Here is a 13278-nt window from a genome sequence, read left to right as displayed (position 1 = left end):
ACCTTTTAAGTCCACCTGTTGCCACACAACAATAGCATGCCAATATCACATCCAAAGATACAGAATCTTACAGAGATACACACAAATATATACCTATACATATCTATGTATGTACATCTATCTACCTATACATATCTATACATATCTATACAAATACACACAAGAAAGTCTGGGGTTCCTGATGAGAGTTCAACACGGGTAATGAACAGAGGACTGGTTTGATGTGTCATACAACTGTGGGGACCATGAATGTAAGCTCTGAGCTTTGATTTATTGTCCTGGTTTGTAACTGCCTGCATTCCCTTTGGGGGGAACACAGGCCTCTATTTTGCACGGTCTGTTTTGTTTTACTTGGCAGTGTAGACTAGGGGCAGAAGAGTTTTTGGAGCCACACAGCTCGATCCAGATTCAGTTCCTTTAGTGGTGCCTAAAACTCAAGAGCTGGACTCCACGGTGCCGGTGGGACCCTCCCAACTCAGCACGTTCCATGATTCCATCAAGTCCAACTGTCAGCCCAGCACTGCCCCAGCAACCCCCAAACCACTAAAGCCTGTCAGCCATGGCCAGATGCAGGCGCCTCTGAAACACCTGCCGGGGTGCTGGCTCCGCCCGGGCAACCCATTGCAGTGCCCGAGCCCCCCCCGAAAAACACAGCCAGAAACCTTTCTCCAGGAGCTGACCTGAAGCTCCCCCGCCTCAGCCTCGGGCCACGTCCCCCGCTCCTCCCAGCGCAGGCTCCTTTCCAGCAGCCCCCTCGGCAGAAGGCGGCTCAGGGCTCCCCTCTGCCCCCCCGGCCGGCTCCGCTCCGGCCCCGCTCCCGCCACGGCCCCGCTCGGCTCTGCACGGGGAAGGAACGCGCCCAGCCCCGGACAGACACCCCCGGGGGCCGTGCACCGGGGGCTGACTGTCCGGGGGTCACTTGCCAGGGGTCTCTCCCTCGGGGCCGCTCACCGGGGGTCCGTCCGCAGGGGTCACGGTCACTTACCGCGGTTTCTTCCCCGCGAGTCGCTCACTGGGTGTCACTTACTGGGGGTCACTCGCCGGGGGTCGCTCAACAGCGGCCACTCGCCGGGGGGCCGCGCACAGGGGTCCCTCCCCCAGGGCCGCGCACCGGGGACCACGCACCGGGGACCACTCGCCGGGGACCACTCGCCGGGGGTCTCTCTCCCGGGGGCCGCTGCCCGGGGGCCGCTGCCCGGGGGCCGCTGCCCGGGGGCCGCTGCCCGGGGGCCGCTCAGCGGCAGCGCTCCCGCTCCCGGCCCCGCCCGCTCCCACCCAAACCCCACCAACCGCCCCTCTCGGCCCCGCCCCCGCCCCGCCCAATCCCCGCCTCGCCCCGCCCACTCCGCCGCCTCCCATTGGCTGCGCACGTTCGGCCCTGGAGCGAGGAGCGCGCGGGGAGCGTTGCCTGGAAACCGCCGAGGGAATCCCGGGAATCCTCGGGGCGCCGGCGCTGCCGCCCCACTCCTGGAGCGAGCGGCCGTGCCCGCCCGGGAGCGGGCACTCAGCGCCTGGCTGCGGCCGCCACAACGGGCAGGGAAGCAGGCGCGCGGAAGGCGGGCTTCGGGCCCCGGGCAGCGAGGAGCCCTGAAAAGAACAAAAGTGTTGAAAGAGAGGGAACTCATCGCACCATCACAGAACGTGCTGAGGTGGAAGGGACCCACGAGGAGCGTCGAGTCCAAGCCTTTGCCCGGCACAGCACCGACCCCAAGAGTCACACCGTGTGCCTGAACTCTGCCAGCCTTGGTGCTGTGACCACTGCCCTGGGGAGCCTGGTCCAGTGCCAACCACCCTCCGAGGGAAGAACCTTTCCCAAATATCCACCCTCACCCCACGTGAAAAAAACCTATTTGCAACCAAAATAAAAAAGTTTCTATTTTCTTCCTTCCCCTTCTCCTTATTTAGTGTTTACACAACAGTACTGCAGTGCCCTACTGGCTCAAAACTGAAATACTTGAAGTCCTTCCCGTATAGGATGGATTTTGTCCCTCAGGCAGAGGCTAATCTGCCTGCAGTCCACCAGGACTGCCAGAGCTTGGGGAAGGGATGGAGGCTATCGCAGGAAGGAACAGAGATGCGGAGATATTCCCTGATATTCTACTCTAGAGGCGGCTCAAGAGACAGCCCTGGAGTTGGAAGCACTTGCCTTCGTCACTGGACGATCTTGTCCAGCACCACCGGTCAGATGTGTGGGGTTTATGTCCCACAGCAAATTAAAAACACCACAGCCATTATGTAAATGTGTATTTGTTTGAATATTCACCCTGATGGTGTTCAGGCAGTTATGTTGAGGTACTTTGTGGATTTTTGGAACAGAAATAACATCTTTTAATGGTGTCTGTGACCGGCTGAGGTGCAGGATGTGGCCTCTCTAGTTTTAGCATCTGCTGGTACACCCATCTGTAGTGAGAAAACATCCTGTGAGTGTTAATTTAGGTGATGCAACCTTTTAAGTCTGGAGAACTACTTCCTTCTTCAAAGCTTGCTAATTCTCATGAAAGAAAGAAAGAGAATTTCATGACAGTGACCTATTTTTCACTTTGAATATCCCAACTATTGGTGAGCATTTACATTAAAATATTTGAAGTTTAATAAGTTTTGCAAAATGTCCTGTATGTTGAGGGATGTAGTGATGAACTCAGAATTAGAAAGTGGAGATTGTCTTCTTTTTCTTTGAAGCTCACAGGCCTATAAAAAAAAAAGCTTTCTAGAGAAACTTAAATTTTTTTATCTAATTTGTACACATTTCTACAATTAGGACAGCTGCAGGTTCACCCCTAGCAAAATCTCTCTGCTAGTAACCCAGCCACATGCTGATTAATCCTTATTTCATGTTCAAGTGACCATGATATTTTGGTCAGCTGGCGACAGAGCGGTCCAGGTGGTAAAGAAACAAGGACTGAACAGTATGAGCAGCGTTTGCCTTTTTCTGTCCTCCATCCCCCTTTTCTATATATTATACTTTGCCACTTTCTCTGCTCAGCACACAGGAATTTGCTGGATGCATCCATGAATGCAGAACCCACTGGAATCACGACATTTGTTCCAAAGGATCCAGCTAGTGCCAGGGAAGCAGAAGTTATGACTGTGTAACAACCACACTGTGAGGAGGAACAAGACTGAAAACCACTTTCCGTAAAGGGAAGGATTTGAACTGGTGTTGGAGACGTGCAAGGCTCTGTTATTCCCTCCTTAAGTTGTTGACAGGACACAGTCCCCTCTCTTACCTGTCATTGAAAGGTCCTTCTAGTTACACTTATGGCAGTGTAACTTTGTACCAACATCAGCCGTGCACTGTAAGGCTGCTGAGGTTTCCAAAATCCACCTTTTTTATTTCTGCTAGTTCTGCTTCGTATCCTTCAAGCCAGTACACAAGAACAAAGCTTCAGCAGAGCCTACCTAACATTTTCTTTTGTTTCTGACATCATTAGCCAACGTAAACCAAACCATTAACAGGCATCTAAAAATATTTCTGGAAGTTTTCACGTGCTCGGTGAGGATTCCAAAGTTTTCTTTGAGGGAGACTCAGGGAGACTCTAGAAGAAGATTTTTGGTCCAGGAAAAAAAAATAAATAACGCAGCTGAAGCCCAGGCACCGTTGGATGAAGCAGATTGATTAACCTTAGTGCTGCTGCGTTCCTACTGGAATACCCACTGGAATGACACTGGAATGCCGCCGGATTTCCTACTGGCCGCCCGGAAGCGGCTCCTCCCGTGACTCCCAGCGCGGCAGGACCGCCTCCCGCTTCCAGCCGGCACATCCTGCCTGGCCTCGCCTCCCCTGCCCGCCCCGATCCATCCCGGCCCGCCCCGATCCCACGCGATCCTCCCTCCTGCCCGGGTGAGTGCGGGGCCGCGGGACGGGAAGGGGCTGGATGGAGGCGGCGGGAGCCGGGAGGGGGGAGCGGGGACACCGCGTGTCCTCGGAGCCGCTGTGCCCGGCGGTGTTCCCGCTGTGCCCGGCGGTATTCCCGCTGTGCCCGGCGGTGTACCCGCTGTGCCCGGCGGTATTCCCGCTGTGCCCGGCGGTATTCCCGCTGTGCCCGGCGGTATTCCAGCTGTGCCCGGCGGGATTCCCGCTGTGCCCGGCGGTATTCCCGCTGTGCCCGGCGCTATTCCCGCTGTGCCCGGCGCTATTCCCGCTGTGCCCGGCGGTATTCCCGCTGTGCCCGGCGGTATTCCCGCTGTGCCCGGCGGGATTCCCGCTGTGCCCGGCGGGATTCCCGCTGTGCCCGGCGGTGTTCCCGCTGTGCCCGGCGGTGTTCCCGCTGTGCCCGGCGCTATTCCCGCTGTTCCCGGCGGTATTCCCGCTGTGCCCGGCGGTATTCCCGCTGCGCCCGGCGGTATTCCCGCTGTGCCCGGCGCTATTCCCGCTGTGCCCGGCGCTATTCCCGCTGTGCCCGGCGCTATTCCCGCTGTGCCCGGCGGTATTCCCGCTGTGCCCGGCGGTATTCCCGCCGCTTCCCAGGGAGCTGCCGTGGTGTGGGAGGGAACAGCCCTGGCGGGGAGCAGCTGCTCCCGTGTGGGGTTCTGCGCTGGGGTTTGTCCTCCAGCCCGGCACGGAAGGAATTGGGGGTGCTGGTGGGTGGAAAGTTGGGGCTGAGCTGGCGCTGAGCTCCCAGCCCAGAAATCCGGGCGTATCCTGCATCCCATTCAGCGGGCCGTGGGTGAGGGAGGGGGTTCTGCCCCTCTGCCGCGCTCTGGTGATTCTCCACCTGGAGCGCTGCATCCAGCTCTGGAGCTCCCAGCGTGAGAAGGGCACAGACCTGTTGGATCAAGTGCAGGGAAGGCCAGGAAGATGATGAGAGGGATGGAGCAGCTGCGGAGACAGGCTGGAAGAGTTGGGATGGCTCAATCTGGAGAAGTCTCTGTGGAGACCTCCTTGCAGCCTGTCAGGACTTAAGTGGTGCAAGAAAGATGGAGAGGGACTTTTTATGAGGGCCTGTAGCTGCAGGACAAGGGGCAATGGGTTTAAGCTGAACGGTTTAGGTTTAGACTAAATGTAAGGGAGAATTTTTTTCTGCTGGAGGGTGGTGAGGCATTGGCTCAGGTTGCCCCGAGAAGCTGTGGATGCCCCATCCCTGGCAGTGCTCAAGGCCTGGTTGGATCCTGTTGGATGGGGTTTTGAGCAACTAGATCTTGTGGAAGGTATCCCTGCCCATGGCAGGGGGCTTGGAACAGCTGTAATAACCAGCAGAACGCTACAGAACAGCACGTGTTGTAAATGAAGCTGCGTTCTATGAATAGTAAATATCTGAATGTAACTTCTTTAAATCAGTGTGAATGAGCTGAGAGGTTGGTACAATGGATTTAGGTCTGGAATTCAAAACTATTAATCCAGGCTTGGTTGCATTTGTGTTGCTGTCATTTGGGGATGTCAGCTTTAGATCTTGGTGCCTTCAGCAGCACCTTCAGAGCTTGCTGTCAGTCAGGGACTGATTTTCAGTCTTTAATTTTTTACGCATTCCCTTGCCTCATGCTGCAGTTGGGAATGTTCATTCTCTCAGGAAGGAGGTGATGTGAATTCCCTCCTGCAGGGCTGAGGTGACCCTCGGTTACTGTTGAGGGACAGGCTGTGCAGGAGCTGCTGATGAAACACTGCCCAGGAGTTAGTGGGCCAGCAAGGGTGTCCTGCTGCACAGAAGAACTTAGTGCTGCATGTAAATACCAGAACTGGAGTTGAAGTTTCAAAATACGGGATCTGTGTAAATAAAAGTATCTCAACAAATTGATAGCATTTCCTATCAAATGGGTGTAGGGAGTAGAGCTGTCATTTTTACTTAGGAATTATGGCATCAGCACGTTCAAACTTCTCAGGTGTTGGCTTTCCAGACTTGCACAGTTACCTACCGTTACTTGATTTTCCCATTTACTTTCCTGAGAATTTGGCAGCCAAAGCATTTGTAGATCAACTTCTTTATTTTGGCATAATGGTACACAATCATACTCTCTGCCTGGGAAAAACCAAGTAAATGACTTCCAGCTTTAAAATGAAATGTCTGTGCTTGTATGAAAGAATTCTTTTTGTTCTACATAAACAAAGTTTGACAGCTCGACAGGACTGAAAGCAGAATCTTGGCCTTTTAGTTCTTGAACTGGTAAATTTTACAAGTTTTAAACTTGTAAATGTAGTAATTACAGAGCATCAACAGGAAGGCCTAACAATGTTCCCTGTCTTCTGTAAACTCTTAATGCTTTGGAGCAAATAGTGAGGCTCTGAAACCAGAGCTGTTCCCGGGATACTCTGATATCCCACTGGGTAGGGTAAGAGTTGTTGCTCTGGGCCCGTGAGCTCTTGAGGTTGTGTTGCTGGTTGATTGTTTTGGTCCTCTCTCCTCTTGAACAGGAACCATGCCCAAGAAAGGAGGGAAGCATGCTGAAATGGGAAAAGAAACACAGGCACAGTGTAAACGAGCAAAGCTGGAAGCAGCTTGTTCTCCCTCAGTCCTGAGTTTTGAGAACCCAGACAGCCTCTTCGGGAGCTTGATCTCCCCCATCAAAGAAGAGGTGTTTTTCAAGGAGTACTGGGAGCAAAAGCCACTGCTCATCCAGAGAAATGATCCCCAGGTGGCTGCTTACTGCCTGTCCCTGTTCCAGCTGTCAGACTTGAAGGAGCTGTGCAGCCAGGGCCTGTACTATGGGCGAGATGTGAATATCTGCAGTGTGTGAATGGAAAGAAGAAGGTTTTAAATAAAGAAGGCAAAGTGAATTACGTGCAGCTGAAGAAGGATTTTGACCAGAAAAAGGCAACAATAGAGTTTCATCAGCCTCAGAGATTTAAGGTGGGATTGTTTCACTGGATATAATTGATGTTGGCTTAATAATGTGGTGTGTTTTGCTTGAGTTGCACTAGACATGGCTTCATCTCTGTCCCCAGGGCAAGTGGTTGACATTGATGACCTGCTGAAATCTTTACATGAGCTGTATTAAAACACAGTTTATACTTTTGCACTGTCCATCATGTTTCACTGCTCTGCAGTAAGAACAAAATCTGATTCATGCTATAATATGTATAATAATATATTCTTTTTAAAATTTTGCTCTGTCACATAAAAGTTTGGAAACAAAAACAAATGCACAAAATTGATGATTAGGCATCTGTGCTTAAATTATCCCTTCTGCCCCACTGTTTCCTTGTGCAAACTTTGTGGCTTTTGAGCCACTTCCCTTTAATGGAGGGTAAGGTGTGAAACCATGTGAAGTATTTCCAGTGTTCTTGCCAGTGAATTGCACCGTGGAAAGGTACCAGCCCATTTTAGCTGAGTGTTCTCAGTCCTTGAGTTTGAGAACGAGACAGTGGTGCTGCACAGTTGTGTAAAGGACTTGGATTCTTGGAGGTGCTTTGATTCAGGTAGTCTTGAAGGTGTCAACACAATTGAATTGTGAGGTGGACCCAAATAAGATGCCAAATACAAGCTGAGTCCCAGGTATAGTGTTCCTGGCTGCTGTCAGCTTTAATGGCCAAGCTGCACTTGTGTGGATCTGGTACTTGGCACGTTCTGCTGTTTCCCTTCGGTGCCTTGTGTGTCACATGTGGGGTGTGGATGAGTCAAGTTTGGTTTTGAATATTCCCAAATGATTGGAGTAACTGGTGAAAGGTCTCTAACCTTTGTATGTTCTCTCTGGTGAGAGAATGCAGGTCCTGCATGTGCTTATTGTCTTATGGTGTTTTGCTGTTTGTGGGATTATTTTCCTCTGTTCAGCCTTGTCTGTCTGGTTGTGCAGCCTAAAGATGGCACAGGGAAGAGAACAAACCCAGGTTGGGGCACCAGACTTTTTGGCTTAGCAATGACTCTCATGGCAGATCCCCTTTGCATCTCCAGTGCTCTCCTTCAGGAGAAACACTGGTACAGAGCACCTTCCTTCCCAGCCTCTGTGTCCCTGATGTGATCATTCTTCCCAAGCCATGGGGAGGATGTGGGCTGGGCTTGGCTGAGCTCTTCAGCAAGTAACAGCATCTTTTTTGTTTTACAGGAGGAGCTGTGGAAGATTCAGGAGAAGCTGGAGTGCTACTTTGGGTCTCTGGTGGGGTCCAATGTTTACATCCCTCCCCAGGGATCCCAGGGCCTTCCTCCTCACTATGATGATGTTGAGGTAGGACAGCACAACCTTGCCTGTGAAATTGTGCATGGGCTTTTACTGATGGCAGTGTTTGCTGTTGTGTGTGTGCTTCTAACCCTCCCCCCCACTAAACATTATAGGAAAATGGGTTTTTTTATTTGTGTTTCCTTGTAGTCGTTTTTCTTACATGTTTTTGCTGAAAATTTACTAATAGTAATATCTAATCATAATATCATGCAAACTGGGTTTTCCAGACCTGGTATTTCCCTTAGATAAAAAGAGAAGTTTGTTTTCCCAGCTGCAGAAGCTTTCTAGCACCTGTTTTTTCATTTTCACTTCATTCAGGCCCCAAGAATTTACAAGTCCTTTTTCCTTTACTAAGTACTTGCTCTTTCTTCAGCTGGACTGTAACAGCAGACTGGTTGTGCTTGTTGGTCCTGCTGTTTTTAAGAAGTTACTGATATGATGAATTCCTGTGGTCCAAATGCATTTTAAATCAGCTTCTAAAAGAAACATACAAATATACACTGCGTTATAAAGAAAAAATTGGACTATCCCACTTAAACCAAATCAAAAAATCCAATCCTTATATGTATATTTTGCTTTTTAATATTTTCATTTCCATTCAATACACCTGGAGTTTCATTTTCCTTATGCTTGTTATTCAGCAGCCTCACATCCAGCATTTCTAACTCATGCCATCTACCCCCATTGGGCACCCTATGGAGGTTTCTGATGCTCTGTTGGGGATAAGCCTCTTTCACCTGAAATTTTGGATATTTGTGTGGCAGATGTTCCTTTTGGGTTAGTTCTCTAGCACTTACTTAAGTGGCTGGAGAGAAACAGGGATTTCCAAATGCCTGCCTTAGGATAAAACAGATCCCACTTCACAGCTCCTCTGTCTGTTGTCTCTAAATAGAGACAAAAAAAATTAGTTCAAATTTAAATTTCTCTGAATTGTAGCTATCTAAAAGTGAATGTGAAAGGAATTACTTCCTTATGGATTTGGATTTATGGTCTTTTGCAGGTGTTTATCCTTCAGCTGGAAGGCGAGAAACACTGGCGGCTCCATAAACCAAGGGTGCCTTTAGCTCGGGAATATGATGTGGAATCAGAAGATAGGATTGGGAATCCCACACATGAGTTCATATTAAAGGTATGAGAATTTCATTGCCTTAGGTGGTCTGGGCTGTGATTGCCAGAAAAGTTAAAAGTGGTCCATTTCTTGCAGACAGTGATTGTGGCTGTGAAACTGAGGGGAGGGTTTGCACACTGCGAGCACGAGAAATTTGGGTGATAGTTGTCTGTATCCTTTTTTAAAGGTATCCTTTGCTTCTAGTATTTAAATAATGGGCCAAAAACCCCAGTTATTTCTGTAAATTGACTAGTACTCTCCAGGTTGGGCACCCTGACTCCTAGGTCATGTTTGTGGAGTTGTGTGCAGAAAAAACACTGGGTTTGTGTATGGTTCTAAAACATTTTTATGCTTTTACATGCTGCCTGTAATCCCTCAGGCTAATCCTTCTGTGCACTGAGACTTACTGCTGCACTGAACATTGTCACTGTTCTGGTGAGTGAGATTTAAATATTTATCCTTGGCTGATAAAGAAAAGCATGAACCAAACCCCACATAAACTTGCTGTATTAATTGCTCTTCCTTTTTCCAAACGTGAAATTCAAGTGTTTGGTTGGTGGTTGATTTTTGGAATAAAAGGAACATTTCATGAAGATTACTGAGTGTCAGCAGGGAATCTGGTGCTTGTCCTGTTCTGTTTGACCTGCTTTTGAAGTGTTACTTGTCCAGCTGGTGGTGCTGCTCCATGTTGGAATCCTCAGGAGTTTCTCTGCCTTTTGGCCTGTTATGGAGCCTCTCTCTGCTCTTCTCAGTGTCCAGAGCTGCATTTGGGTGTAGGTGTTTTAGGAATAGTGTGACATGTTGGATGGTGTAGGTGTTTTAGGAATAGTGTGACCCATTGGATGGGATGCTGACATCATGAGCTGTGTTGTTTGACAGAGGGGAATATTCAATCGTCATCGTGTACTGGGTGATGCAAAGTCCAGTAAATTACAGTTCCCTTTTTCATTTCTGGAATATTTGGGACCAGACTTCAGTGCCTTTCATTTTTATGGAATAATGATGGGCTTAAAAGTTATCCAAGTTTTTAATTTATTTTTCTTCTGTTTGCTGTTGTTCACTTCCTGTGACCCATTTCTTCTGGGTGGCCGGTGTCAAAGTTTGGTTGTCTCTTTGTGGCTGCCTCTGAGGGGGGTGCTGTTGTTTGACTCTATTTCCTCCCTAAACATCTTTCTAGAATATTTCCTTTCTCCATCTTTCAAATGAAGAGAATTCAGAATACTCTTGGTTGGTGTAGTCCCCACTCTGGTAAGGAAGGCAGTTTTCTTTGACTGTGCTGTCCAACTCTATAGGTGTTTACAGGACAAGCCATAAGTAAACTTTTATTTCCTTCTTGGAGGCAATTTTATGTGCTTTACACCTTTCTTGTCTTGACTTTCCTTATCTAGTTTTTTTTCAGTGTGGAGTTTTAATTTACATAGGTGAGAAGAAAGATAGGGAGGAGGAGGAGGAAGGTCGTACCTGTTTTTTAAGTGCTTTAACTGAAAATCTCAGACAACAGTATTGTAACAGATTACCATTTTTATAGAATATTTGGCTTTTCTCGTGGAATACTAGCCTTTTCTTTTGATGTGATCTGACCAAATCCCCATTTCACTGCTCCTCTGCCAGCCCACTGTGTTGCCAGCAGGTCCATCTCAGCTGCTTCTTTGTCCTCTTCCTGCAGCTCAGTGGGAGTCTGTGTGTTCTGTGATGTTAAAAAGCTTGTTTCACGTTTTCAGCAAATATTGACAGCAGGTTGGAAAGTTTAAGGTTCTGAACTTCTGGCTTAGTGTTCTTTCTGTTATTAAAGTGTACATTGCAGGACTGCTCCATTTTGTGATTCTAAAGGATATATATTGTCAGACTGTCTGCTCAGAGAGTATTTTCTCTGACTGCAATAAGGTTTGACCTGGTGCCCTGAATATATCAATTTTCTTGCAGCCAGGTGACTTCCTGTACTTCCCAAGAGGGACCATCCACCAAGCTGACACTCCTCTTGGGACCTCCCATTCCACACACGTGACCATCAGTACCTACCAAAACAAGTCATTATTCTTTATCTTTTGTTTTGTGTGGCTTTCCTCTGCCAAGTGATGTGTGTGAGTAGTACAGACCTGAGATGTGGTGAAGTTTTGAGGCTTGGGGGAAGGAGGGGAGCAAGAAGACTGTTGTTGTTTGAAGCAGCCTGTTTGAGAGGTTTTCATGCAGCAAGCTTGATTGCTTTTTAATTGCTTATTTTATTATTTACCAGCTGTAGGCTTTAATGTGGAAAATGCTACAACTGCAAACTCACTTCTGTATTTAAACAAAATCATCAGTGGCTGAAGTTACTGTTCATTTCATAGCTCAGATAAAGAGTCATGAGTTACTCCTTTCATCATGTTTTCTCCTGTATTTGATAGTCACCTGCACTAATCTTCTGACAGATTTGCTGCCAATTCTTCCTTGCAAACATTTTCTGCTTATCTGTGTTTTTTTTGTCTCCTACCCCATGTATGCAAGTCAGATTTCTTATGACACACTCCCAGTCCTTGTGCCCACACTGTTATCACACAGGGAAATGTTCTTGCCAACCTAATCAGCCTCCCAGATGCTGGGTTTGGAGCCATTGGTCTGAGTTAGGAATTAGGAAGGGCAGAACAAGTTTGGGCATATTCTAGATAACTGTGAGATGAATCTCTAACCACCAGCTGTGCCATTCTGGAAGCCAGGATGGGCTGGTAACTCTTCATCTGGCCACTCCTCCAACATGGAGAGAGGGTTAAGAGGAAGCTGCTCAAAGGTGTCAGTCTTCTTAAAAGTTGGGTTCAGATTATTTCAATTTACACATGTGTTCTTTTATTCAGAAGGTAAAAAAAAACAAACCCCAAAAAACAGGAGAGGAAAAGGAAAAGCTGCTCTTCTTCCAAGGTTAAAAAGTGGAGTCATGCCCCGTTAAGGCTGTTGGTAATGAAGTGCTGACATCCTGCCTCTGCACCTCCTGTCAGCAAGTGCAGGGAAAACAAGCAGGAGTCCTGGTGCAGGCTGGTGTTCTGACTTGTAGATGGAAGTATGATCTGGAAGCATTTCCTTGGCAAATTGAAGAGAAATCCTTGAAAGCAGCTGTGGAGGAAGTGCTGGTGGAGGTGGCACTTCCAGGTATTTTCAGGTTTGTCTGGGCCAGATCCCAGCAGGGGAGAAGTGTGCACATGCGGGATAAGCAGGGCAGTTTGGAAAAGCAGTCCCTTCACAGCCCGGCTCCCCCCAGCTCCCTTTGGGGGTGACCCCCCGCCCCTCACGCTCCCTTTGGGGTCCCCCCCGCTCTTTCCCCCCCGCCGCTTTCCCGCCGTGCCCGCCCCGCTCACCCGACAGGGCGGGGCCGGCAGGGACGGGGCGGGGACGGGCCGAGCGCTGATTGGCTGCGGCGGGGGCTCGAGAGGCGGGGCGTGCGCAGAGCGCCATGTTGTCTGCGGGGCAGCGGTAGCGGTGGAGGTGAGGCTGCGCTCGGAGAGCGCGATTCTGGGGATCCGCTCGGGGCTGCGGGGAGCGCGGCTGTGGGTGGAAAGGCTGGAGGGCTCGGGAGGGTTTAGCCGAGGGGTTCGGGGGTTCCCGAGGGTCAGAGCGCGGGGCCTGGAACCCGCGTGGGGGGGGTGGGGCTGTCCCAGCACCCTGGGTGCACTGCGCAGGCGCGCCGGCGTTACCCGCCGGCATGACCCGCGACCCGCCATTACCGCTCCCGTCACAGCGCCCCCTGCCGGCCCGGCGGACCGACCCCAGGGAAAGGGGATCCAATGCCCCCCCCCGAACCCCAGAGACCCCCAACACGCAGCACACAGAGACCCCAAAGGGACTGGGGCCCGGGGGTTCCCTAAAGCCCAGCAGTGGGGTTCAGGGGATCTCCCAGCCCCCAGGGGAAGGAGTCCTGGGGGTGCCCCCTAAAGTCCGGGGGGGAGATGTACCACATCCGGGTAAGGGGCTCCCAGTGCCCCTCAGTACGGCCCAGTAACCCCCTCAGTGACCAGCCAGTGTGTCCCAGTGACCTCCCACTGCCCCCCAGTATGGCCCAGTGATGTTCCAGTGAGCACCCAGTAACCCCCAGTATGGCCCAGTAACCTGCCAGT

The 13278-nt window shown here is 50.1% G+C and overlaps 1 protein-coding gene and 1 pseudogene across 1 annotated transcript in view; both read left to right on the top strand.

The window, feature by feature from the left end:
- LOC135404684 (zinc finger protein 721-like) overlaps positions 1-13278 on the top strand; it is a 224785-nt gene that overhangs the window by 89636 nt on the left and 121871 nt on the right. The window lies entirely within an intron of this gene.
- On the top strand, positions 6341-11298 carry LOC135405531 (ribosomal oxygenase 2-like; annotated as a pseudogene).

The sequence above is a fragment of the Pseudopipra pipra genome, chromosome W, assembly GCF_036250125.1.
Source record: "Pseudopipra pipra isolate bDixPip1 chromosome W, bDixPip1.hap1, whole genome shotgun sequence".
Lineage (NCBI taxonomy): Eukaryota > Metazoa > Chordata > Aves > Passeriformes > Pipridae > Pseudopipra > Pseudopipra pipra.
This window is presented reverse-complemented; position numbering and strand designations above follow the sequence as displayed.